We start from the raw sequence: 24,794 nt of genomic DNA, 5'->3' as shown, positions 1-24,794 counted from the left end.
TTTCACTGCACAGCAGATTGCTCAACATTTTCTTTGCAAGCTGCATTCGGCTGGCATACTTGTTGAAATTGAAAGCATTGCTTCTTGAAACGTAGGCATTGCACTTCGTATTCTCGAAAAAAGTTAACAATTGCTTGTCTATCGTGCAGCAGTGCCTTGCAAAGATTATTCACATTTTACCTGGCAGGACTGCAATACAAGATGCTATGAGCAGTGTGAAAAAGAAACAGAGATTTGTGAACCAATAGCCATCAAGGCAGCTGTGTGATTTACTCAGAACCGAGGCTTAGCAGGGGGGCAAGTGGGCAAGCTGAAGTTAAGGATGAGACCTGGCCGAGACAAAGTAGAATGGTGGAGACGGTAATGTTGTTGATTTTAAGAAAAGATTCAAATAAATTTATCAGCAATGGTTCCATGGTGTAATGGTGAGCACTCTGGGCTCTGAATCCAGCGATCCGAGTTCAAATCTCGGTGGAACCTGAATTATTGTTGTCCCAGCTGCTGAAATTTGGGACAGACAAGCTTGTTATCTGCATACCAACCAAGGTTTCGGGACCGTTTGCTGCCTGAATCAATGACGGTTGATTTATTGTTCTCGACATCAGATGATAGGTTCAACCTCTCATTCCCAGTTCCAAATAAGAGGGGGAGAAAGATGTGTGTTGTCCAGTGCTTCGTTTGACTGCACAGCAGAATGCTCAACATTTTCTTTGCAAGCTGCATTCGGCTGGCATACTTGCTGAAATTGAAAGCAGTGCTTCTTGAAACGTAGACATTGCACTTCGTATTCTTCGAAAAAAGTTAACAATTGCTTATCTTTCGTGCAGCTGTGCCTTGCAAAGATTATACTCATTTTACCTGGCAGGGCTGCAATGCAATCTGCCATGAGCAGTGTGAAAAAGAAGCTGAGATTTGTGAACCGATAGCCATCAAGGCAGCTGTGTGATTTGCTCAGAACCGAAGCTTAGCAGAGGGGCAAGCTGAAGTTAAGGATGAGACCAGGCCGAGACAAAGTATAATGGTGGAGATGGTAATGTTGTTGATTTTAAGAAAAGAATCTAGGGAACTGTTCAGCGAAGGTTCCATGGTGTAATGGTAAGCACTCTGGGCTTTGAATCCAGCGATCCGAGTTCAAATCTCGGTGGAACCTGAATTCTTGTTGTCCCAGCTGCTGAAATTTGGGACATACAAGCTTGGTATCTGCATACCAACCAAGGTTACGGGACCGTTTGCTGCCTGAATCAATGACGGTTGATTTATTGTTCTCGGCATCAGAAGATAGGCTCAACCTCTCATTCCCAGTTCCAAATAAGAGGGGGAGAAAGATGTGTGTTGTCCAGTGCTTCGTTTGACTGCACAGCAGAATGCTCAACATTTTCTTTGCAAGCTGCATTCGGCTGGCATACTTGCTGAAATTGAAAGCAGTGCTTCTTGAAAAGTAGGCATTGCACTTCGTATTCTTCGAAAAAAGTTAACAATTGCTTATCTTTCGTGCAGCTGTGCCTTGCAAAGATTATACTCATTTTACCTGGCAGGGCTGCAATGCAATCTGCCATGAGCAGTGTGAAAAAGAAGCTGAGATTTGTGAACCGATAGCCATCAAGGCAGCTGTGTGATTTGCTCAGAACCGAAGGTTAGCAGAGGGGCAAGTGGGCAAGCTGACGTTAAGGATGAGACCAGGCCGAGACAAAGTATAATGGTGGAGATGGTAATGTTGTTGATTTTGAGAAAAGAATCTAGGGCCTGTTCAGCGAAGGTTCCATGGTGTAATGGTAAGCACTCTGGGCCCTAAATCCAGCGATCCGAGTTCAAATCTCTGTGGAACCTGAATTCTTGTTGTCCCAGCTGCTGAAATTTGGGACATACAAGCTTGGTATCTGCATACCAACCACGGTTACGGGACCGTTTGCTGCCTGAATCAATGACGGTTGATTTATTGTTCTCGACATCAGGTGATAGGCTCAACCTCTCATTCCCAGTTCCAAATAAGAGGGGGAGAAAGATGTGTGTTGTCCAGGGCTTCGTTTGAATGCTCAGCAGAATGCTCAACATTTTCTTTGCAAGCTGCATTCGGCTGGCATACTTGCTGAAATTGAAAGCAGTGCTTCTTGAAAAGTAGGCATTGCACTTCGTATTCTTCGAAAAAAGTTAACAATTGCTTATCTTTCGTGCAGCTGTGCCTTCCAAAGATTATACTCATTTTACCTGGCAGGGCTGCAATGCAATCTGCCATGAGCAGTGTGAAAAAGAAGCTGAGATTTGTGAACCGATAGCCATCAAGGCAGCTGTGTGATTTGCTCAGAACCGAAGCTTAGCAGAGGGGCAAGTGGGCAAGCTGACGTTAAGGATGAGACCAGGCCGAGACAAAGTATAATGGTGGAGATGGTAATGTTGTTGATTTTGAGAAAAGAATCTAGGGAACTGTTCAGCGAAGGTTCCATGGTGTAATGGTAAGCACTCTGGGCTTTGAATCCAGCGATCCGAGTTCAAATCTCGGTGGAACCTGAATTCTTGTTGTCCCAGCTGCTGGAAATTTGGGACATGCAAGATTGGCATCTGCATACCAACCACGGTTACGGGACCGTTTGCTGCCTGAATCGATGATGGTTGATTTATTGTTCTGGACATCAGATGATAGGCTCAACCTCTCATTCCCAGTTCCAAATTAGCGGGGGAGAAAGATGTGTGTTGTCCAGTGCTTCATTTCACTGCACAGCAGATTGCTCAACATTTTCTTTGCAAGCTGCATTCGGCTGGCATACTTGTTGAAATTGAAAGCATTGCTTCTTGAAACGTAGGCATTGCACTTCGTATTCTCGAAAAAAGTTAACAATTGCTTGTCTATCGTGCAGCAGTGCCTTGCAAAGATTATTCACATTTTACCTGGCAGGACTGCAATACAAGATGCTATGAGCAGTGTGAAAAAGAAACAGAGATTTGTGAACCAATAGCCATCAAGGCAGCTGTGTGATTTACTCAGAACCGAGGCTTAGCAGGGGGGCAAGTGGGCAAGCTGAAGTTAAGGATGAGACCTGGCCGAGACAAAGTAGAATGGTGGAGACGGTAATGTTGTTGATTTTAAGAAAAGATTCAAATAAATTTATCAGCAATGGTTCCATGGTGTAATGGTGAGCACTCTGGGCTCTGAATCCAGCGATCCGAGTTCAAATCTCGGTGGAACCTGAATTATTGTTGTCCCAGCTGCTGAAATTTGGGACAGACAAGCTTGTTATCTGCATACCAACCAAGGTTTCGGGACCGTTTGCTGCCTGAATCAATGACGGTTGATTTATTGTTCTCGACATCAGATGATAGGTTCAACCTCTCATTCCCAGTTCCAAATAAGAGGGGGAGAAAGATGTGTGTTGTCCAGTGCTTCGTTTGACTGCACAGCAGAATGCTCAACATTTTCTTTGCAAGCTGCATTCGGCTGGCATACTTGCTGAAATTGAAAGCAGTGCTTCTTGAAACGTAGACATTGCACTTCGTATTCTTCGAAAAAAGTTAACAATTGCTTATCTTTCGTGCAGCTGTGCCTTGCAAAGATTATACTCATTTTACCTGGCAGGGCTGCAATGCAATCTGCCATGAGCAGTGTGAAAAAGAAGCTGAGATTTGTGAACCGATAGCCATCAAGGCAGCTGTGTGATTTGCTCAGAACCGAAGCTTAGCAGAGGGGCAAGCTGAAGTTAAGGATGAGACCAGGCCGAGACAAAGTATAATGGTGGAGATGGTAATGTTGTTGATTTTAAGAAAAGAATCTAGGGAACTGTTCAGCGAAGGTTCCATGGTGTAATGGTAAGCACTCTGGGCTTTGAATCCAGCGATCCGAGTTCAAATCTCGGTGGAACCTGAATTCTTGTTGTCCCAGCTGCTGAAATTTGGGACATACAAGCTTGGTATCTGCATACCAACCAAGGTTACGGGACCGTTTGCTGCCTGAATCAATGACGGTTGATTTATTGTTCTCGGCATCAGAAGATAGGCTCAACCTCTCATTCCCAGTTCCAAATAAGAGGGGGAGAAAGATGTGTGTTGTCCAGTGCTTCGTTTGACTGCACAGCAGAATGCTCAACATTTTCTTTGCAAGCTGCATTCGGCTGGCATACTTGCTGAAATTGAAAGCAGTGCTTCTTGAAAAGTAGGCATTGCACTTCGTATTCTTCGAAAAAAGTTAACAATTGCTTATCTTTCGTGCAGCTGTGCCTTGCAAAGATTATACTCATTTTACCTGGCAGGGCTGCAATGCAATCTGCCATGAGCAGTGTGAAAAAGAAGCTGAGATTTGTGAACCGATAGCCATCAAGGCAGCTGTGTGATTTGCTCAGAACCGAAGGTTAGCAGAGGGGCAAGTGGGCAAGCTGACGTTAAGGATGAGACCAGGCCGAGACAAAGTATAATGGTGGAGATGGTAATGTTGTTGATTTTGAGAAAAGAATCTAGGGCCTGTTCAGCGAAGGTTCCATGGTGTAATGGTAAGCACTCTGGGCCCTAAATCCAGCGATCCGAGTTCAAATCTCTGTGGAACCTGAATTCTTGTTGTCCCAGCTGCTGAAATTTGGGACATACAAGCTTGGTATCTGCATACCAACCACGGTTACGGGACCGTTTGCTGCCTGAATCAATGACGGTTGATTTATTGTTCTCGACATCAGGTGATAGGCTCAACCTCTCATTCCCAGTTCCAAATAAGAGGGGGAGAAAGATGTGTGTTGTCCAGGGCTTCGTTTGAATGCTCAGCAGAATGCTCAACATTTTCTTTGCAAGCTGCATTCGGCTGGCATACTTGCTGAAATTGAAAGCAGTGCTTCTTGAAAAGTAGGCATTGCACTTCGTATTCTTCGAAAAAAGTTAACAATTGCTTATCTTTCGTGCAGCTGTGCCTTCCAAAGATTATACTCATTTTACCTGGCAGGGCTGCAATGCAATCTGCCATGAGCAGTGTGAAAAAGAAGCTGAGATTTGTGAACCGATAGCCATCAAGGCAGCTGTGTGATTTGCTCAGAACCGAAGCTTAGCAGAGGGGCAAGTGGGCAAGCTGACGTTAAGGATGAGACCAGGCCGAGACAAAGTATAATGGTGGAGATGGTAATGTTGTTGATTTTGAGAAAAGAATCTAGGGAACTGTTCAGCGAAGGTTCCATGGTGTAATGGTAAGCACTCTGGGCTTTGAATCCAGCGATCCGAGTTCAAATCTCGGTGGAACCTGAATTCTTGTTGTCCCAGCTGCTGGAAATTTGGGACATGCAAGATTGGCATCTGCATACCAACCACGGTTACGGGACCGTTTGCTGCCTGAATCGATGATGGTTGATTTATTGTTCTGGACATCAGATGATAGGCTCAACCTCTCATTCCCAGTTCCAAATTAGCGGGGGAGAAAGATGTGTGTTGTCCAGTGCTTCATTTCACTGCACAGCAGATTGCTCAACATTTTCTTTGCAAGCTGCATTCGGCTGGCATACTTGTTGAAATTGAAAGCAGTGCTTCTTGAAACGTAGGCATTGCACTTCGTATTCTCGAAAAAAGTTAACAATTGCTTGTCTATCGTGCAGCAGTGCCTTGCAAAGATTATTCACATTTTACCTGGCAGGACTGCAATACAAGATGCTATGAGCAGTGTGAAAAAGAAACAGAGATTTGTGAACCAATAGCCATCAAGGCAGCTGTGTGATTTACTCAGAACCGAGGCTTAGCAGGGGGGCAAGTGGGCAAGCTGAAGTTAAGGATGAGACCTGGCCGAGACAAAGTAGAATGGTGGAGACGGTAATGTTGTTGATTTTAAGAAAAGATTCAAATAAATTTATCAGCAATGGTTCCATGGTGTAATGGTGAGCACTCTGGGCTCTGAATCCAGCGATCCGAGTTCAAATCTCGGTGGAACCTGAATTATTGTTGTCCCAGCTGCTGAAATTTGGGACAGACAAGCTTGTTATCTGCATACCAACCAAGGTTTCGGGACCGTTTGCTGCCTGAATCAATGACGGTTGATTTATTGTTCTCGACATCAGATGATAGGTTCAACCTCTCATTCCCAGTTCCAAATAAGAGGGGGAGAAAGATGTGTGTTGTCCAGTGCTTCGTTTGACTGCACAGCAGAATGCTCAACATTTTCTTTGCAAGCTGCATTCGGCTGGCATACTTGCTGAAATTGAAAGCAGTGCTTCTTGAAACGTAGACATTGCACTTCGTATTCTTCGAAAAAAGTTAACAATTGCTTATCTTTCGTGCAGCTGTGCCTTGCAAAGATTATACTCATTTTACCTGGCAGGGCTGCAATGCAATCTGCCATGAGCAGTGTGAAAAAGAAGCTGAGATTTGTGAACCGATAGCCATCAAGGCAGCTGTGTGATTTGCTCAGAACCGAAGCTTAGCAGAGGGGCAAGCTGAAGTTAAGGATGAGACCAGGCCGAGACAAAGTATAATGGTGGAGATGGTAATGTTGTTGATTTTAAGAAAAGAATCTAGGGAACTGTTCAGCGAAGGTTCCATGGTGTAATGGTAAGCACTCTGGGCTTTGAATCCAGCGATCCGAGTTCAAATCTCGGTGGAACCTGAATTCTTGTTGTCCCAGCTGCTGAAATTTGGGACATACAAGCTTGGTATCTGCATACCAACCACGGTTACGGGACCGTTTGCTGCCTGAATCAATGACGGTTGATTTATTGTTATCGACATCAGATGATCGACTCAACCTCTCATTCCCAGTTCCAAATAAGAGGGGGAGAAAGATGTGTGTTGTCCAGGGCTTCGTTTGACTGCACAGCAGAATGCTCAACATTTTCTTTGCAAGCTGCATTCGGCTGGCATACTTGCTGAAATTGAAAGCAGTGCTTCTTGAAACGTAGGCATTGCACTTCGTATTCTCGAAAAAAGTTAACAATTGCTTATCTTTCGTGCAGCAGTGCCTTTCAAAGATTATACTCATTTTACCTGGCAGGACTGCAATGCAATCTGCCATGAGCAGTGTGAAAAAGAAGCTGAGATTTGTGAACCGATAGCCATCAAGGCAGCTGTGTGATTTGCTCAGAACCGAAGCTTAGCAGAGGGGCAAGTGGGCAAGCTGACGTTAAGGATGAGACCAGGCCGAGACAAAGTAGAATGGTGGAGATGGTAATGTTGTTGATTTTGAGAAAAGAATCTAAGGAACTGTTCAGCAAAGGTTCCATGGTGTAATGGTAAGCACTCTGGACTCTGAATCCAGCGATCCGAGTTCAAATCTCGGTGGAACATGAATTATTGTTGTCCCAGCTGCTGAAATTTGGGACACACAAGCTTGGTATCTGCATACCAACCACGGTTACGGGACCGTTTGCTGCCTGAATCAATGACGGTTGATTTATTGTTCTCGACATCAGATGATAGGCTCAACCTCTCATTCCCAGTTCCAAATAAGAGGAGGAGAAAGATGTGTGTTGTCCAGTGCTTCGTTTGACTGCACAGCAGAATGCTCAACATTTCCTTTCCACGCTGCATTTGGCTGGCATACTTGCTGAAATTGAAAGCAGTGCTTCTTGAAACGTAGGCATTGCACTTCGTATTCTCGAAAAAAGTTAACAATTGCTTATCTTTCGTGCAGCAGTGCCTTGCAAAGATTATACTCATTTTACCTGGCAGGACTGCAATGCAATCTGCCATGAGCAGTGTGAAAAAGAAGCTGAGATTTGTGAACCGATAGCCATCAAGGCAGCTGTGTGATTTGCTCAGAACCGAAGCTTAGCAGAGGGGCAAGTGGGCAAGCTGACGTTAAGGATGAGACCAGGCCGAGACAAAGTATAATGGTGGAGATGGTAATGTTGTTGATTTTGAGAAAAGAATCTAGGGACTGTTCAGCGAAGGTTCCATGGTGTAATGGTAAGCACTCTGGGCCCTAAATCCAGCGATCCGAGTTCAAATCTCTATGGAACCTGAATTCTTGTTGTACCAGCTGCTGGAAATTTGGGACATGCAAGATTGGCATCTGCATACCAACCACGGTTACGGGACCGTTTGCTGCCTGAATCGATGATGGTTGATTTATTGTTCTGGACATCAGATGATAGGCTCAACCTCTCATTCCCAGTTCCAAATTAGCGGGGGAGAAAGATGTGTGTTGTCCAGTGCTTCATTTCACTGCACAGCAGATTGCTCAACATTTTCTTTGCAAGCTGCATTCGGCTGGCATACTTGTTGAAATTGAAAGCAGTGCTTCTTGAAACGTAGACATTGCACTTCGTATTCTCGAAAAAAGTTAACAATTGCTTGTCTATCGTGCAGCAGTGCCTTGCAAAGATTATTCACATTTTACCTGGCAGGACTGCAATACAAGATGCTATGAGCAGTGTGAAAAAGAAACAGAGATTTGTGAACCAATAGCCATCAAGGCAGCTGTGTGATTTACTCAGAACCGAGGCTTAGCAGGGGGGCAAGTGGGCAAGCTGAAGTTAAGGATGAGACCTGGCCGAGACAAAGTAGAATGGTGGAGACGGTAATGTTGTTGATTTTAAGAAAAGATTCAAATAAATTCATCAGCAATGGTTCCATGGTGTAATGGTGAGCACTCTGGGCTCTGAATCCAGCGATCCGAGTTCAAATCTCGGTGGAACCTGAATTATTGTTGTCCCAGCTGCTGAAATTTGGGACAGACAAGCTTGTTATCTGCATACCAACCAAGGTTTCGGGACCGTTTGCTGCCTGAATCAATGACGGTTGATTTATTGTTCTCGACATCAGATGATAGGTTCAACCTCTCATTCCCAGTTCCAAATAAGAGGGGGAGAAAGATGTGTGTTGTCCAGTGCTTCGTTTGACTGCACAGCAGAATGCTCAACATTTTCTTTGCAAGCTGCATTCGGCTGGCATACTTGCTGAAATTGAAAGCAGTGCTTCTTGAAACGTAGACATTGCACTTCGTATTCTTCGAAAAAAGTTAACAATTGCTTATCTTTCGTGCAGCTGTGCCTTGCAAAGATTATACTCATTTTACCTGGCAGGGCTGCAATGCAATCTGCCATGAGCAGTGTGAAAAAGAAGCTGAGATTTGTGAACCGATAGCCATCAAGGCAGCTGTGTGATTTGCTCAGAACCGAAGCTTAGCAGAGGGGCAAGCTGAAGTTAAGGATGAGACCAGGCCGAGACAAAGTATAATGGTGGAGATGGTAATGTTGTTGATTTTAAGAAAAGAATCTAGGGAACTGTTCAGCGAAGGTTCCATGGTGTAATGGTAAGCACTCTGGGCTTTGAATCCAGCGATCCGAGTTCAAATCTCGGTGGAACCTGAATTCTTGTTGTCCCAGCTGCTGAAATTTGGGACATACAAGCTTGGTATCTGCATACCAACCACGGTTACGGGACCGTTTGCTGCCTGAATCAATGACGGTTGATTTATTGTTATCGACATCAGATGATCGACTCAACCTCTCATTCCCAGTTCCAAATAAGAGGAGGAGAAAGATGTGTGTTGTCCAGTGCTTCGTTTGACTGCACAGCAGAATGCTCAACATTTCCTTTCCACGCTGCATTTGGCTGGCATACTTGCTGAAATTGAAAGCAGTGCTTCTTGAAACGTAGGCATTGCACTTCGTATTCTCGAAAAAAGTTAACAATTGCTTATCTTTCGTGCAGCAGTGCCTTGCAAAGATTATACTCATTTTACCTGGCAGGACTGCAATGCAATCTGCCATGAGCAGTGTGAAAAAGAAGCTGAGATTTGTGAACCGATAGCCATCAAGGCAGCTGTGTGATTTGCTCAGAACCGAAGCTTAGCAGAGGGGCAAGTGGGCAAGCTGACGTTAAGGATGAGACCAGGCCGAGACAAAGTATAATGGTGGAGATGGTAATGTTGTTGATTTTGAGAAAAGAATCTAGGGACTGTTCAGCGAAGGTTCCATGGTGTAATGGTAAGCACTCTGGGCCCTAAATCCAGCGATCCGAGTTCAAATCTCTATGGAACCTGAATTCTTGTTGTCCCAGCTGCTGAAATTTGGGACATACAAGCTTGGTATCTGCATACCAACCACGGTTACGGGACCGTTTGCTGCCTGAATCAATGACGGTTGATTTATTGTTCTCGACATCAGGTGATAGGCTCAACCTCTCATTCCCAGTTCCAAATAAGAGGGGGAGAAAGATGTGTGTTGTCCAGGGCTTCGTTTGAATGCACAGCAGAATGCTCAACATTTTCTTTGCAAGCTGCATTCGGCTGGCATACTTGCTGAAATTGAAAGCAGTGCTTCTTGAAAAGTAGGCATTGCACTTCGTATTCTTCGAACAAAGTTAACAATTGCTTATCTTTCGTGCAGCTGTGCCTTCCAAAGATTATACTCATTTTACCTGGCAGGGCTGCAATGCAATCTGCCATGAGCAGTGTGAAAAAGAAGCTGAGATTTGTGAACCGATAGCCATCAAGGCAGCTGTGTGATTTGCTCAGAACCGAAGCTTAGCAGAGGGGCAAGTGGGCAAGCTGACGTTAAGGATGAGACCAGGCCGAGACAAAGTATAATGGTGGAGATGGTAATGTTGTTGATTTTGAGAAAAGAATCTAGGGAACTGTTCAGCGAAGGTTCCATGGTGTAATGGTAAGCACTCTGGGCTTTGAATCCAGCGATCCGAGTTCAAATCTCGGTGGAACCTGAATTCTTGTTGTCCCAGCTGCTGGAAATTTGGGACATGCAAGATTGACATCTGCATACCAACCACGGTTACGGGACCGTTTGCTGCCTGAATCGATGATGGTTGATTTATTGTTCTGGACATCAGATGATAGGCTCAACCTCTCATTCCCAGTTCCAAATTAGCGGGGGAGAAAGATGTGTGTTGTCCAGTGCTTCATTTCACTGCACAGCAGATTGCTCAACATTTTCTTTGCAAGCTGCATTCGGCTGGCATACTTGTTGAAATTGAAAGCAGTGCTTCTTGAAACGTAGACATTGCACTTCGTATTCTCGAAAAAAGTTAACAATTGCTTATCTATCGTGCAGCAGTGCCTTGCAAAGATTATTCACATTTTACCTGGCAGGACTGCAATACAAGATGCTATGAGCAGTGTGAAAAAGAAACAGAGATTTGTGAACCAATAGCCATCAAGGCAGCTGTGTGATTTACTCAGAACCGAGGCTTAGCAGGGGGGCAAGTGGGCAAGCTGAAGTTAAGGATCAGACCTGGCTGAGACAAAGTAGAATGGTGGAGACGGTAATGTTGTTGATTTTAAGAAAAGATTCAAATAAATTTATCAGCAATGGTTCCATGGTGTAATGGTGAGCACTCTGGGCTCTGAATCCAGCGATCCGAGTTCAAATCTCGGTGGAACCTGAATTATTGTTGTCCCAGCTGCTGAAATTTGGGACAGACAAGCTTGGTATCTGCATACCAACCAAGGTTTCGGGACCGTTTGCTGCCTGAATCAATGACGGTTGATTTATTGTTCTCGACATCAGATGATAGGTTCAACCTCTCATTCCCAGTTCCAAATAAGAGGGGGAGAAAGATGTGTGTTGTCCAGTGCTTCGTTTGACTGCACAGCAGAATGCTCAACATTTTCTTTGCAAGCTGCATTCGGCTGGCATACTTGCTGAAATTGAAAGCAGTGCTTCTTGAAACGTAGACATTGCACTTCGTATTCTTCGAAAAAAGTTAACAATTGCTTATCTTTCGTGCAGCTGTGCCTTGCAAAGATTATACTCATTTTACCTGGCAGGGCTGCAATGCAATCTGCCATGAGCAGTGTGAAAAAGAAGCTGAGATTTGTGAACCGATAGCCATCAAGGCAGCTGTGTGATTTGCTCAGAACCGAAGCTTAGCAGAGGGGCAAGCTGAAGTTAAGGATGAGACCAGGCCGAGACAAAGTATAATGGTGGAGATGGTAATGTTGTTGATTTTAAGAAAAGAATCTAGGGAACTGTTCAGCAAAGGTTCCATGGTGTAATGGTAAGCACTCTGGGCTTTGAATCCAGCGATCCGAGTTCAAATCTCGGTGGAACCTGAATTCTTGTTGTCCCAGCTGCTGAAATTTGGGACATACAAGCTTGGTATCTGCATACCAACCACGGTTACGGGACCGTTTGCTGCCTGAATCAATGACGGTTGATTTATTGTTATCGACATCAGATGATCGGCTCAACCTCTCATTCCCAGTTCCAAATAAGAGGCGGAGAAAGATGTGTGTTGTCCAGGGCTTCGTTTGACTGCACAGCAGAATGCTCAACATTTTCTTTGCAAGCTGCATTCGGCTGGCATACTTGCTGAAATTGAAAGCAGTGCTTCTTGAAACGTAGGCATTGCACTTCGTATTCTCGAAAAAAGTTAACAATTGCTTATCTTTCGTGCAGCAGTGCCTTTCAAAGATTATACTCATTTTACCTGGCAGGACTGCAATGCAATCTGCCATGAGCAGTGTGAAAAAGAAGCTGAGATTTGTGAACCGATAGCCATCAAGGCAGCTGTGTGATTTGCTCAGAACCGAAGCTTAGCAGAGGGGCAAGTGGGCAAGCTGACGTTAAGGATGAGACCAGGCCGAGACAAAGTAGAATGGTGGAGATGGTAATGTTGTTGATTTTGAGAAAAGAATCTAAGGAACTGTTCAGCAAAGGTTCCATGGTGTAATGGTAAGCACTCTGGACTCTGAATCCAGCGATCCGAGTTCAAATCTCGGTGGAACCTGAATTATTGTTGTCCCAGCTGCTGAAATTTGGGACACACAAGCTTGGTATCTGCATACCAACCACGGTTACGGGACCGCTTGCTGCCTGAATCAATGACGGTTGATTTATTGTTCTCGACATCAGATGATAGGCTCAACCTCTCATTCCCAGTTCCAAATAAGAGGGGGAGAAAGATGTGTGTTGTCCAGTGCTTCGTTTGACTGCACAGCAGAAAGCTCAACATTTTCTTTGCAAGCTGCATTCGGCTGGCATACTTGCTGAAATTGAAAGCAGTGCTTCTTGAAACGTAGGCATTGCACTTCGTATTCTCGAAAAAAGTTAACAATTGCTTATCTTTCGTGCAGCAGTGCCTTTCAAAGATTATACTCATTTTACCTGGCAGGACTGCAATGCAATCTGCCATGAGCAGTGTGAAAAAGAAGCTGAGATTTGTGAACCGATAGCCATCAAGGCAGCTGTGTGATTTGCTCAGAACCGAAGCTTAGCAGAGGGGCAAGTGGGCAAGCTGACGTTAAGGATGAGACCAGGCCGAGACAAAGTAGAATGGTGGAGATGGTAATGTTGTTGATTTTGAGAAAAGAATCTAAGGAACTGTTCAGCAAAGGTTCCATGGTGTAATGGTAAGCACTCTGGACTCTGAATCCAGCGATCCGAGTTCAAATCTCGGTGGAACATGAATTATTGTTGTCCCAGCTGCTGAAATTTGGGACACACAAGCTTGGTATCTGCATACCAACCACGGTTACGGGACCGTTTGCTGCCTGAATCAATGACGGTTGATTTATTGTTCTCGACATCAGATGATAGGCTCAACCTCTCATTCCCAGTTCCAAATAAGAGGAGGAGAAAGATGTGTGTTGTCCAGTGCTTCGTTTGACTGCACAGCAGAATGCTCAACATTTCCTTTCCACGCTGCATTTGGCTGGCATACTTGCTGAAATTGAAAGCAGTGCTTCTTGAAACGTAGGCATTGCACTTCGTATTCTCGAAAAAAGTTAACAATTGCTTATCTTTCGTGCAGCAGTGCCTTGCAAAGATTATACTCATTTTACCTGGCAGGACTGCAATGCAATCTGCCATGAGCAGTGTGAAAAAGAAGCTGAGATTTGTGAACCGATAGCCATCAAGGCAGCTGTGTGATTTGCTCAGAACCGAAGCTTAGCAGAGGGGCAAGTGGGCAAGCTGACGTTAAGGATGAGACCAGGCCGAGACAAAGTATAATGGTGGAGATGGTAATGTTGTTGATTTTGAGAAAAGAATCTAGGGACTGTTCAGCGAAGGTTCCATGGTGTAATGGTAAGCACTCTGGGCCCTAAATCCAGCGATCCGAGTTCAAATCTCTATGGAACCTGAATTCTTGTTGTACCAGCTGCTGGAAATTTGGGACATGCAAGATTGGCATCTGCATACCAACCACGGTTACGGGACCGTTTGCTGCCTGAATCGATGATGGTTGATTTATTGTTCTGGACATCAGATGATAGGCTCAACCTCTCATTCCCAGTTCCAAATTAGCGGGGGAGAAAGATGTGTGTTGTCCAGTGCTTCATTTCACTGCACAGCAGATTGCTCAACATTTTCTTTGCAAGCTGCATTCGGCTGGCATACTTGTTGAAATTGAAAGCAGTGCTTCTTGAAACGTAGACATTGCACTTCGTATTCTCGAAAAAAGTTAACAATTGCTTGTCTATCGTGCAGCAGTGCCTTGCAAAGATTATTCACATTTTACCTGGCAGGACTGCAATACAAGATGCTATGAGCAGTGTGAAAAAGAAACAGAGATTTGTGAACCAATAGCCATCAAGGCAGCTGTGTGATTTACTCAGAACCGAGGCTTAGCAGGGGGGCAAGTGGGCAAGCTGAAGTTAAGGATGAGACCTGGCCGAGACAAAGTAGAATGGTGGAGACGGTAATGTTGTTGATTTTAAGAAAAGATTCAAATAAATTCATCAGCAATGGTTCCATGGTGTAATGGTGAGCACTCTGGGCTCTGAATCCAGCGATCCGAGTTCAAATCTCGGTGGAACCTGAATTATTGTTGTCCCAGCTGCTGAAATTTGGGACAGACAAGCTTGTTATCTGCATACCAACCAAGGTTTCGGGACCGTTTGCTGCCTGAATCAATGACGGTTGATTTATTGTTCTCGACATCAGATGATAGGTTCAACCTCTCATTCCCAGTTCCAAATAAGAGGGGGAGAAAGATGTGTGTTGTCCAGTGCTTCGTTTGACTGCACAGCAGAATGCTCAACATTTTCTTTGCAAGCTGCATTCGGCTGGCATACTTGCTGAAATTGAAAGCAGTGCTTCTTGAAACGTAGACATTGCACTTCGTATTCTTCGAAAAAAGTTAACAATTGCTTATCTTTCGTGCAGCTGTGCCTTGCAAAGATTATACTCATTTTACCTGGCAGGGCTGCAATGCAATCTGCCATGAGCAGTGTGAAAAAGAAGCTGAGATTTGTGAACCGATAGCCATCAAGGCAGCTGTGTGATTTGCTCAGAACCGAAGCTTAGCAGAGGGGCAAGCTGAAGTTAAGGATGAGACCAGGCCGAGACAAAGTATAATGGTGGAGATGGTAATGTTGTTGATTTTAAGAAAAGAATCTAGGGAACTGTTCAGCGAAGGTTCCATGGTGTAATGGTAAGCACTCTGGGCTTTGAATCCAGCGATCCGAGTTCAAATCTCGGTGGAACCTGAATTCTTGTTGTCCCAGCTGCTGAAATTTGGGACATACAAGCTTGGTATCTGCATACCAACCACGGTTACGGGACCGTTTGCTGCCTGAATCAATGACGGTTGATTTATTGTTATCGACATCAGATGATCGACTCAACCTCTCATTCCCAGTTCCAAATAAGAGGAGGAGAAAGATGTGTGTTGTCCAGTGCTTCGTTTGACTGCACAGCAGAATGCTCAACATTTCCTTTCCACGCTGCATTTGGCTGGCATACTTGCTGAAATTGAAAGCAGTGCTTCTTGAAACGTAGGCATTGCACTTCGTATTCTCGAAAAAAGTTAACAATTGCTTATCTTTCGTGCAGCAGTGCCTTGCAAAGATTATACTCATTTTACCTGGCAGGACTGCAATGCAATCTGCCATGAGCAGTGTGAAAAAGAAGCTGAGATTTGTGAACCGATAGCCATCAAGGCAGCTGTGTGATTTGCTCAGAACCGAAGCTTAGCAGAGGGGCAAGTGGGCAAGCTGACGTTAAGGATGAGACCAGGCCGAGACAAAGTATAATGGTGGAGATGGTAATGTTGTTGATTTTGAGAAAAGAATCTAGGGACTGTTCAGCGAAGGTTCCATGGTGTAATGGTAAGCACTCTGGGCCCTAAATCCAGCGATCCGAGTTCAAATCTCTATGGAACCTGAATTCTTGTTGTCCCAGCTGCTGAAATTTGGGACATACAAGCTTGGTATCTGCATACCAACCACGGTTACGGGACCGTTTGCTGCCTGAATCAATGACGGTTGATTTATTGTTCTCGACATCAGGTGATAGGCTCAACCTCTCATTCCCAGTTCCAAATAAGAGGGGGAGAAAGATGTGTGTTGTCCAGGGCTTCGTTTGAATGCACAGCAGAATGCTCAACATTTTCTTTGCAAGCTGCATTCGGCTGGCATACTTGCTGAAATTGAAAGCAGTGCTTCTTGAAAAGTAGGCATTGCACTTCGTATTCTTCGAACAAAGTTAACAATTGCTTATCTTTCGTGCAGCTGTGCCTTCCAAAGATTATACTCATTTTACCTGGCAGGGCTGCAATGCAATCTGCCATGAGCAGTGTGAAAAAGAAGCTGAGATTTGTGAACCGATAGCCATCAAGGCAGCTGTGTGATTTGCTCAGAACCGAAGCTTAGCAGAGGGGCAAGTGGGCAAGCTGACGTTAAGGATGAGACCAGGCCGAGACAAAGTATAATGGTGGAGATGGTAATGTTGTTGATTTTGAGAAAAGAATCTAGGGAACTGTTCAGCGAAGGTTCCATGGTGTAATGGTAAGCACTCTGGGCTTTGAATCCAGCGATCCGAGTTCAAATCTCGGTGGAACCTGAATTCTTGTTGTCCCAGCTGCTGGAAATTTGGGACATGCAAGATTGACATCTGCATACCAACCACGGTTACGGGACCGTTTGCTGCCTGAATCGATGATGGTTGATTTATTGTTCTGGACATCAGATGATAGGCTCAACCTCTCATTCCCAGTTCCAAATTAGCGGGGGAGAAAGATGTGTGTTGTCCAGTGCTTCATTTCACTGCACAGCAGATTGCTCAACATTTTCTTTGCAAGCTGCATTCGGCTGGCATACTTGTTGAAATTGAAAGCAGTGCTTCTTGAAACGTAGACATTGCACTTCGTATTCTCGAAAAAAGTTAACAATTGCTTATCTATCGTGCAGCAGTGCCTTGCAAAGATTATTCACATTTTACCTGGCAGGACTGCAATACAAGATGCTATGAGCAGTGTGAAAAAGAAACAGAGATTTGTGAACCAATAGCCATCAAGGCAGCTGTGTGATTTACTCAGAACCGAGGCTTAGCAGGGGGGCAAGTGGGCAAGCTGAAGTTAAGGATCAGACCTGGCTGAGACAAAGTAGAATGGTGGAGACGGTAATGTTGTTGATTTTAAGAAAAGATTCAAATAAATTTATCAGCAATGGTTCCATGGTGTAATGGTGAGCACTCTGGGCTCTGAATCCAGCGATCCGAGTTCAAATCTCGGTGGAACCTGAATTATTGTTGTCCCAGCTGCTGAAATTTGGGACAGACAAGCTTGGTATCTGCATACCAACCAAGGTTTCGGGACCGTTTGCTGCCTGAATCAATGACGGTTGATTTATTGTTCTCGACATCAGATGATAGGTTCAACCTCTCATTCCCAGTTCCAAATAAGAGGGGGAGAAAGATGTGTGTTGTCCAGTGCTTCGTTTGACTGCACAGCAGAATGCTCAACATTTTCTTTGCAAGCTGCATTCGGCTGGCATACTTGCTGAAATTGAAAGCAGTGCTTCTTGAAACGTAGACATTGCACTTCGTATTCTTCGAAAAAAGTTAACAATTGCTTATCTTTCGTGCAGCTGTGCCTTGCAAAGATTATACTCATTTTACCTGGCAGGGCTGCAATGCAATCTGCCATGAGCAGTGTGAAAAAGAAGCTGAGATTTGTGAACCGATAGCCATCAAGGCAGCTGTGTGATTTGCTCAGAACCGAAGCTTAGCAGAGGGGCAAGCTGAAGTTAAGGATGAGACCAGGCCGAGACAAAGTATAATGGTGGAGATGGTAATGTTGTTGATTTTAAGAAAAGAATCTAGGGAACTGTTCAGCAAAGGTTCCATGGTGTAATGGTAAGCACTCTGGGCTTTGAATCCAGCGATCCGAGTTCAAATCTCGGTGGAACCTGAATTCTTGTTGTCCCAGCTGCTGAAATTTGGGACATACAAGCTTGGTATCTGCATACCAACCACGGTTACGGGACCGTTTGCTGCCTGAATCAATGACGGTTGATTTATTGTTATCGACATCAGATGATCGGCTCAACCTCTCATTCCCAGTTCCAAATAAGAGGCGGAGAAAGATGTGTGTTGTCCAGGGCTTCGTTTGACTGCACAGCAGAATGCTCAACATTTTCTTTGCAAGCTGCATTCGGCTGGCATACTTGCTGAAATTGAAAGCAGTGCTTCTTGAAACGTAGGCATTGCACTTCGTATTCTCGAAAAAAGTTAACAATTGCTTATCTTTCGTGCAGCAGTGCCTTTCAAAGATTATACTCATTTTACCTGGCAGGACTGCAATGCAATCTGCCATGAGCAGTGTGAAAAAGAAGCTGAGATTTGTGAACCGATAGCCATCAAGGCAGCTGTGTGATTTGCTCAGAACCGAAGCTTAGCAGAGGGGCAAGTGGGCAAGCTGACGTTAAGGATGAGACCAGGCCGAGACAAAGTAGAATGGTGGAGATGGTAATGTTGTTGATTTTGAGAAAAGAATCTAAGGAACTGTTCAGCAAAGGTTCCATGGTGTAATGGTAAGCACTCTGGACTCTGAATCCAGCGATCCGAGTTCAAATCTCGGTGGAACCTGAATTATTGTTGTCCCAGCTGCTGAAATTTGGGACACACAAGCTTGGTATCTGCATACCAACCACGGTTACGGGACCGCTTGCTGCCTGAATCAATGACGGTTGATTTATTGTTCTCGACATCAGATGATAGGCTCAACCTCTCATTCCCAGTTCCAAATAAGAGGGGGAGAAAGATGTGTGTTGTCCAGTGCTTCGTTTGACTGCACAGCAGAAAGCTCAACATTTTCTTTGCAAGCTGCATTCGGCTGGCATACTTGCTGAAATTGAAAGCAGTGCTTCTTGAAACGTAGACATTGCACTTCGTATTCTTCGAAAAAAGTTAACAATTGCTTATCTTTCGTGCAACTGTGCCTTGCAAAGATTATACTCATTTTACCTGGCAGGGCTGCAATGCAATCTGCCATGAGCAGTGTGAAAAAGAAGCTGAGATTTGTGAACCGATAGCCATCAAGGCAGCTGTGTGATTTGCTCAGAACCGAAGCTTAGCAGAGGGGCAAGCTGAAGTTAAGGATGAGACCAGGCCGAGACAAAGTATAATGGTGGAGATGGTAATGTTGTTGATTTTGAGAAAAGAATCTAGGGAACTGTTCAGCGAAGGTTCCATGGTGTAATGGTAAGCACTCTGGGCTTTGAATCCAGCGATCCGAGTTCAAATCTCGGTGGAACCTGAATTCTTGTTGTCCCAGCTGCTGAAATTTGGGACATACAAGCTTGGTATCTGCATACCAACCACGGTTGCGGGACCGTTTGCTGCCTGAATCAATGACGGTTGATTTATTGTTATCGACATCAGATGATCGGCTCAACCTCTCATTCCCAGTTCCAAATAAGAGGGGGAGAAAGATGTGTGTTGTCCAGGGCTTCGTTTGACTGCACAGCAGAATGCTCAACATTTTCTTTGCAAGCTGCATTCGGCTGGCATACTTGCTGAAATTGAAAGCAGTGCTTCTTGAAACGTAGGCATTGCACTTCGTATTCTCGAAAAAAGTTAACAATTGCTTATCTTTCGTGCAGCAGTGCCTTTCAAAGATTATACTCATTTTACCTGGCAGGACTGCAATGCAATCTGCCATGAGCAGTGTGAAAAAGAAGCTGAGATTTGTGAACCGATAGCCATCAAGGCAGCTGTGTGATTTGCTCAGAACCGAAGCTAAGCAGAGGGGCAAGTGGGCAAGCTGACGTTAAGGATGAGACCAGGCCGAGACAAAGTAGAATGGTGGAGATGGTAATGTTGTTGATTTTGAGAAAAGAATCTAAGGAACTGTTCAGCAAAGGTTCCATGGTGTAATGGTAAGCACTCTGGACTCTGAATCCAGCGATCCGAGTTCAAATCTCGGTGGAACCTGAATTATTGTTGTCCCAGCTGCTGAAATTTGGGACACACAAGCTTGGTATCTGCATACCAACCACGGTTACGGGACCGTTTGCTGCCTGAATCAATGACGGTTGATTTATTGTTCTCGACATCAGATGATAGGCTCAACCTCTCATTCCCAGTTCCAAATAAGAGGAGGAGAAAGATGTGTGTTGTCCAGTGCTTCGTTTGACTGCACAGCAGAATGCTCAACATTTCCTTTCCACGCTGCATTTGGCTGGCATACTTGCTGAAATTGAAAGCAGTGCTTCTTGAAACGTAGGCATTGCACTTCGTATTCTCGAAAAAAGTTAACAATTGCTTATCTTTCGTGCAGCAGTGCCTTGCAAAGATTATACTCATTTTACCTGGCAGGACTGCAATGCAATCTGCCATGAGCAGTGTGAAAAAGAAGCTGAGATTTGTGAACCGATAGCCATCAAGGCAGCTGTGTGATTTGCTCAGAACCGAAGCTTAGCAGAGGGGCAAGTGGGCAAGCTGACGTTAAGGATGAGACCAGGCCGAGACAAAGTATAATGGTGGAGATGGTAATGTTGTTGATTTTGAGAAAAGAATCTAAGGAACTGTTCAGCAAAGGTTCCATGGTGTAATGGTAAGCACTCTGGACTCTGAATCCAGCGATCCGAGTTTAAATCTCGGTGGAACTTGAATTATTGTTGTCCCAGCTGCTGGAAATTTGGGACATGCAAGATTGGCATCTGCATACCAACCACGGTTACGGGACCGTTTGCTGCCTGAATCGATGACGGTTGATTTATTGTTCTGGACATCAGATGATAGGCTCAACCTCTCATTCCCAGTTCCAAATAAGCGGGGGAGAAAGATGTGTATTGTCCAGTGCTTCATTTCACTGCACAGCAGATTGCTCAACATTTTCTTTGCAAGCTGCATTCGGCTGGCATACTTGTTGAAATTGAAAGCAGTGCTTCTTGAAACGTAGGCATTGCACTTCGTATTCTCGAAAAAAGTTAACAATTGCTTATCTATCGTGCAGCAGTGCCTTGCAAAGATTATTCACATTTTACCTGGCAGGACTGCAATACAAGATGCTATGAGCAGTGTGAAAAAGAAACAGAGATTTGTGAACCAATAGCCATCAAGGCAGCTGTGTGATTTACTCAGAACCGAGGCTCAGCAGGGGGGCAAGTGGGCAAGCTGAAGTTAAGGATGAGACCTGGCCGAGACAAAGTATAATGGTGGAGACGGTAATGTTGTTGATTTTAAGAAAAGATTCAAATAAATTTATCAGCAATGGTTCCATGGTGTAATGGTGAGCACTCTGGGCTCTGAATCCAGCGATCCGAGTTCAAATCTCGGTGGAACCTGAATTATTGTTGTCCCAGCTGCTGAAATTTGGGACAGACAAGCTTGGTATCTGCATACCAACCAAGGTTTCGGGACCGTTTGCTGCCTGAATCAATGACGGTTGATTTATTGTTCTCGACATCAGATGATAGGCTCAACCTCTCATTCCCAGTTCCAAATAAGAGGGGGAGAAAGATGTGTGTTGTCCAGTGCTTCGTTTGACTGCACAGCAGAACGCTCAACATTTTCTTTGCAAGCTGCATTCGGCTGGCATACTTGCTGAAATTGAAAGCAGTGCTTCTTGAAACGTAGACATTGCACTTCGTATTCTTCGAAAAAAGTTAACAATTGCTTATCTTTCGTGCAGCTGTGCCTTGCAAAGATTATACTCATTTTACCTGGCAGGGCTGCAATGCAATCTGCCATGAGCAGTGTGAAAAAGAAGCTGAGATTTGTGAACCGATAGCCATCAAGGCAGCTGTGTGATTTGCTCAGAACCGAAGCTTAGCAGAGGGGCAAGCTGAAGTTAAGGATGAGACCAGGCCGAGACAAAGTATAATGGTGGAGATGGTAATGTTGTTGATTTTGAGAAAAGAATCTAGGGAACTGTTCAGCGAAGGTTCCATGGTGTAATGGTAAGCACTCTGGGCTTTGAATCCAGCGATCCGAGTTCAAATTTCGGTGGAACCTGAATTCTTGTTGTCCCAGCTGCTGAAATTTGGGACATACAAGCTTGGTATCTGCATACCAACCACGGTTACGGGACCGTTTGCTGCCTGATTCAATGACGGTTGATTTATTGTTATCGACATCAGATGATCGGCTCAACCTCTCATTCCCAGTTCCAAATAAGAGGGGGAGAAAGATGTGTGTTGTCCAGGGCTTCGTTTGACTGCACAGCAGAATGCTCAACATTTTCTTTGCAAGCTGCATTCGGCTGGCATACTTGCTGAAATTGAAAGCAGTGCTTCTTGAAACGTAGGCATTGCACTTCGTATTCTCGAAAAAAGTTAACAATTGCTTATCTTTCGTGCAGCAGTGCCTTTCAAAGATTATACTCATTTTACCTGGCAGGACTGCAATGCAATCTGCCATGAGCAGTGTGAAAAAGAAGCTGAGATTTGTGAACCGATAGCCATCAAGGCAGCTGTGTGATTTGCTCAGAACCGAAGCTTAGCAGAGGGGCAAGTGGGCAAGCTGACGTTAAGGATGAGACCAGGCCGAGACAAAGTAGAATGGTGGAGATGATAATGTTGTTGATTTTGAGAAAAGAATCTAAGGAACTGTTCAGCAAAGGTTCCATGGTGTAATGGTAAGCACTCTGGACTCTGAATCCAGCGATCCGAGTTCAAATCTCGGTGGAACCTGAATTATTGTTGTCCCAGCTGCTGAAATTTGGGACATACAAGCTTGGTATCTGCATACCAACCACGGTTACGGGACCGTTTGTTGCCTGAATCAATGACGGTTGATTTATTGTTCTCGACATCAGGTGATAGGCTCAACCTCTCATTCCCAGTTCCAAATAAGAGGGGGAGAAAGATGTGTGTTGTCCAGGGCTTCGTTTGAATGCACAGCAGAATGCTCAACATTTTCTTTGCAAGCTGCATTCGGCTGGCATACTTGCTGAAATTGAAAGCAGTGCTTCTTGAAACGTAGACATTGCACTTCGTATTCTTCGAAAAAGTTAACAATTGCTTATCTTTCGTGCAGCTGTGCCTTGCAAAGATTATACTCATTTTACCTGGCAGGGCTGCAATGCAATCTGGCATGAGCAGTGTGAAAAAGAAGCTGAGATTTGTGAACCGATAGCCATCAAGGCAGCTGTGTGCTTTGCTCAGAACCGAAGCTTAGCAGAGGGGCAAGTGGGCAAGCTGACGTTAAGGATGAGACCAGGCCGAGACAAAGTATAATGGTGGAGATGGTAATGTTGTTGATTTTGAGAAAAGAATCTAGGGACTGTTTAGCGAAGGTTCCATGGTGTAATGGTAAGCACTCTGGACTCTGAATCCAGCGATCCGAGTTCAAATCTCGGTGGAACCTGAATTATTGTTGTCCCAGCTGCTGAAATTTGGGACATACAAGCTTGGTATCTGCATACCAACCACGGTTACGGGACCGTTTGCTGCCTGAATCAATGACGGTTGATTTATTGTTCTCGACATCAGGTGATAGGCTCAACCTCTCATTCCCAGTTCCAAATAAGAGGGGGAGAAAGATGTGTGTTGTCCAGGGCTTCGTTTGAATGCACAGCAGAATGCTCAACATTTTCTTTGCAAGCTGCATTCGGCTGGCATACTTGCTGAAATTGAAAGCAGTGCTTCTTGAAAAGTAGGCATTGCACTTCGTATTCTTCGAAAAAAGTTAACAATTGCTTATCTTTCGTGCAGCTGTGCCTTCCAAAGATTATACTCATTTTACCTGGCAGGGCTGCAATGCAATCTGCCATGAGCAGTGTGAAAAAGAAGCTGAGATTTGTGAACCGATAGCCATCAAGGCAGCTGTGTGATTTGCTCAGAACCGAAGCTTAGCAGAGGGGCAAGTGGGCAAGCTGACGTTAAGGATGAGACCAGGCCGAGACAAAGTATAATGGTGGAGATGGTAATGTTGTTGATTTTGAGAAAAGAATCTAAGGATCTGTTCAGCAAAGGTTCCATGGTGTAATGGTAAGCACTCTGGACTCTGAATCCAGCGATCCGAGTTCAAATCTCGGTGGAACCTGAATTATTGTTGTCCCAGCTGCTGGAAATTTGGGACATGCAAGATTGGCATCTGCATACCAACCACGGTTACGGGACCGTTTGCTGCCTGAATCGATGACGGTTGATTTATTGTTCTGGACATCAGATGATAGGCTCAACCTCTCATTCCCAGTTCCAAATAAGCGGGGGAGAAAGATGTGTATTGTCCAGTGCTTCATTTCACTGCACAGCAGATTGCTCAACATTTTCTTTGCAAGCTGCATTCGGCTGGCATACTTGTTGAAATTGAAAGCAGTGCTTCTTGAAACGTAGACATTGCACTTCGTATTCTCGAAAAAAGTTAACAATTGCTTATCTATCGTGCAGCAGTGCCTTGCAAAGATTATTCACATTTTACCTGGCAGGACTGCAATACAAGATGCTATGAGCAGTGTGAAAAAGAAACAGAGATTTGTGAACCAATAGCCATCAAGGCAGCTGTGTGATTTACTCAGAACCGAGGCTCAGCAGGGGGGCAAGTGGGCAAGCTGAAGTTAAGGATGAGACCTGGCCGAGACAAAGTATAATGGTGGAGACAGTAATGTTGTTGATTTTAAGAAAAGATTCAAATAAATTTATCAGCAATGGTTCCATGGTGTAATGGTGAGCACTCTGGGCTCTGAATCCAGCGATCCGAGTTCAAATTTCGGTGGAA

The 24,794-nt window shown here is 44.6% G+C and overlaps 27 non-coding genes across 27 annotated transcripts; all 27 read left to right on the top strand.

Moving 5' to 3' along the window:
- Window positions 1-408: 408 nt before the first annotated feature.
- Window positions 409-480, top strand: trnaq-cug (transfer RNA glutamine (anticodon CUG)). Its single transcript has one exon. It is a non-coding gene; the product is annotated as a tRNA-Gln (tRNA).
- Window positions 481-1,078: 598 nt separating this feature from the next.
- On the top strand, window positions 1,079-1,150 carry trnaq-uug (transfer RNA glutamine (anticodon UUG)). Its single transcript has one exon. It is a non-coding gene; the product is annotated as a tRNA-Gln (tRNA).
- A 1,283-nt stretch (window positions 1,151-2,433) lies between these two features.
- Window positions 2,434-2,505, top strand: trnaq-uug (transfer RNA glutamine (anticodon UUG)). The gene has a single exon. It is a non-coding gene; the product is annotated as a tRNA-Gln (tRNA).
- Window positions 2,506-3,111: 606 nt separating this feature from the next.
- trnaq-cug (transfer RNA glutamine (anticodon CUG)) lies at window positions 3,112-3,183 on the top strand. The gene has a single exon. It is a non-coding gene; the product is annotated as a tRNA-Gln (tRNA).
- A 598-nt stretch (window positions 3,184-3,781) lies between these two features.
- On the top strand, window positions 3,782-3,853 carry trnaq-uug (transfer RNA glutamine (anticodon UUG)). The gene has a single exon. It is a non-coding gene; the product is annotated as a tRNA-Gln (tRNA).
- Window positions 3,854-5,136: 1,283 nt separating this feature from the next.
- Window positions 5,137-5,208, top strand: trnaq-uug (transfer RNA glutamine (anticodon UUG)). The gene has a single exon. It is a non-coding gene; the product is annotated as a tRNA-Gln (tRNA).
- A 606-nt stretch (window positions 5,209-5,814) lies between these two features.
- trnaq-cug (transfer RNA glutamine (anticodon CUG)) lies at window positions 5,815-5,886 on the top strand. The gene has a single exon. It is a non-coding gene; the product is annotated as a tRNA-Gln (tRNA).
- A 598-nt stretch (window positions 5,887-6,484) lies between these two features.
- trnaq-uug (transfer RNA glutamine (anticodon UUG)) lies at window positions 6,485-6,556 on the top strand. The gene has a single exon. It is a non-coding gene; the product is annotated as a tRNA-Gln (tRNA).
- Window positions 6,557-8,515: 1,959 nt separating this feature from the next.
- trnaq-cug (transfer RNA glutamine (anticodon CUG)) lies at window positions 8,516-8,587 on the top strand. Its single transcript has one exon. It is a non-coding gene; the product is annotated as a tRNA-Gln (tRNA).
- A 598-nt stretch (window positions 8,588-9,185) lies between these two features.
- trnaq-uug (transfer RNA glutamine (anticodon UUG)) lies at window positions 9,186-9,257 on the top strand. The gene has a single exon. It is a non-coding gene; the product is annotated as a tRNA-Gln (tRNA).
- A 1,282-nt stretch (window positions 9,258-10,539) lies between these two features.
- On the top strand, window positions 10,540-10,611 carry trnaq-uug (transfer RNA glutamine (anticodon UUG)). The gene has a single exon. It is a non-coding gene; the product is annotated as a tRNA-Gln (tRNA).
- A 606-nt stretch (window positions 10,612-11,217) lies between these two features.
- On the top strand, window positions 11,218-11,289 carry trnaq-cug (transfer RNA glutamine (anticodon CUG)). The gene has a single exon. It is a non-coding gene; the product is annotated as a tRNA-Gln (tRNA).
- Window positions 11,290-11,887: 598 nt separating this feature from the next.
- On the top strand, window positions 11,888-11,959 carry trnaq-uug (transfer RNA glutamine (anticodon UUG)). The gene has a single exon. It is a non-coding gene; the product is annotated as a tRNA-Gln (tRNA).
- Window positions 11,960-12,564: 605 nt separating this feature from the next.
- trnaq-cug (transfer RNA glutamine (anticodon CUG)) lies at window positions 12,565-12,636 on the top strand. The gene has a single exon. It is a non-coding gene; the product is annotated as a tRNA-Gln (tRNA).
- Window positions 12,637-14,595: 1,959 nt separating this feature from the next.
- On the top strand, window positions 14,596-14,667 carry trnaq-cug (transfer RNA glutamine (anticodon CUG)). The gene has a single exon. It is a non-coding gene; the product is annotated as a tRNA-Gln (tRNA).
- A 598-nt stretch (window positions 14,668-15,265) lies between these two features.
- On the top strand, window positions 15,266-15,337 carry trnaq-uug (transfer RNA glutamine (anticodon UUG)). The gene has a single exon. It is a non-coding gene; the product is annotated as a tRNA-Gln (tRNA).
- Window positions 15,338-16,619: 1,282 nt separating this feature from the next.
- trnaq-uug (transfer RNA glutamine (anticodon UUG)) lies at window positions 16,620-16,691 on the top strand. Its single transcript has one exon. It is a non-coding gene; the product is annotated as a tRNA-Gln (tRNA).
- Window positions 16,692-17,297: 606 nt separating this feature from the next.
- Window positions 17,298-17,369, top strand: trnaq-cug (transfer RNA glutamine (anticodon CUG)). The gene has a single exon. It is a non-coding gene; the product is annotated as a tRNA-Gln (tRNA).
- A 598-nt stretch (window positions 17,370-17,967) lies between these two features.
- trnaq-uug (transfer RNA glutamine (anticodon UUG)) lies at window positions 17,968-18,039 on the top strand. The gene has a single exon. It is a non-coding gene; the product is annotated as a tRNA-Gln (tRNA).
- Window positions 18,040-18,644: 605 nt separating this feature from the next.
- Window positions 18,645-18,716, top strand: trnaq-cug (transfer RNA glutamine (anticodon CUG)). The gene has a single exon. It is a non-coding gene; the product is annotated as a tRNA-Gln (tRNA).
- Window positions 18,717-19,314: 598 nt separating this feature from the next.
- Window positions 19,315-19,386, top strand: trnaq-uug (transfer RNA glutamine (anticodon UUG)). The gene has a single exon. It is a non-coding gene; the product is annotated as a tRNA-Gln (tRNA).
- A 605-nt stretch (window positions 19,387-19,991) lies between these two features.
- Window positions 19,992-20,063, top strand: trnaq-cug (transfer RNA glutamine (anticodon CUG)). The gene has a single exon. It is a non-coding gene; the product is annotated as a tRNA-Gln (tRNA).
- Window positions 20,064-21,346: 1,283 nt separating this feature from the next.
- trnaq-cug (transfer RNA glutamine (anticodon CUG)) lies at window positions 21,347-21,418 on the top strand. Its single transcript has one exon. It is a non-coding gene; the product is annotated as a tRNA-Gln (tRNA).
- A 598-nt stretch (window positions 21,419-22,016) lies between these two features.
- On the top strand, window positions 22,017-22,088 carry trnaq-uug (transfer RNA glutamine (anticodon UUG)). Its single transcript has one exon. It is a non-coding gene; the product is annotated as a tRNA-Gln (tRNA).
- Window positions 22,089-22,693: 605 nt separating this feature from the next.
- trnaq-cug (transfer RNA glutamine (anticodon CUG)) lies at window positions 22,694-22,765 on the top strand. The gene has a single exon. It is a non-coding gene; the product is annotated as a tRNA-Gln (tRNA).
- Window positions 22,766-23,369: 604 nt separating this feature from the next.
- Window positions 23,370-23,441, top strand: trnaq-cug (transfer RNA glutamine (anticodon CUG)). Its single transcript has one exon. It is a non-coding gene; the product is annotated as a tRNA-Gln (tRNA).
- Window positions 23,442-24,047: 606 nt separating this feature from the next.
- Window positions 24,048-24,119, top strand: trnaq-cug (transfer RNA glutamine (anticodon CUG)). Its single transcript has one exon. It is a non-coding gene; the product is annotated as a tRNA-Gln (tRNA).
- The last annotated feature ends 675 nt before the right edge of the window (window positions 24,120-24,794 follow it).

The sequence above is a fragment of the Somniosus microcephalus genome, unplaced genomic scaffold, assembly GCF_052327205.1.
Source record: "Somniosus microcephalus isolate GS21.2 unplaced genomic scaffold, FLI_Smic_1.0 scaffold39, whole genome shotgun sequence".
Lineage (NCBI taxonomy): Eukaryota > Metazoa > Chordata > Chondrichthyes > Squaliformes > Somniosidae > Somniosus > Somniosus microcephalus.
The sequence above is the reverse complement of the archived record's forward strand: the minus strand, read 5'-3'. Positions and strand labels throughout refer to the sequence as shown.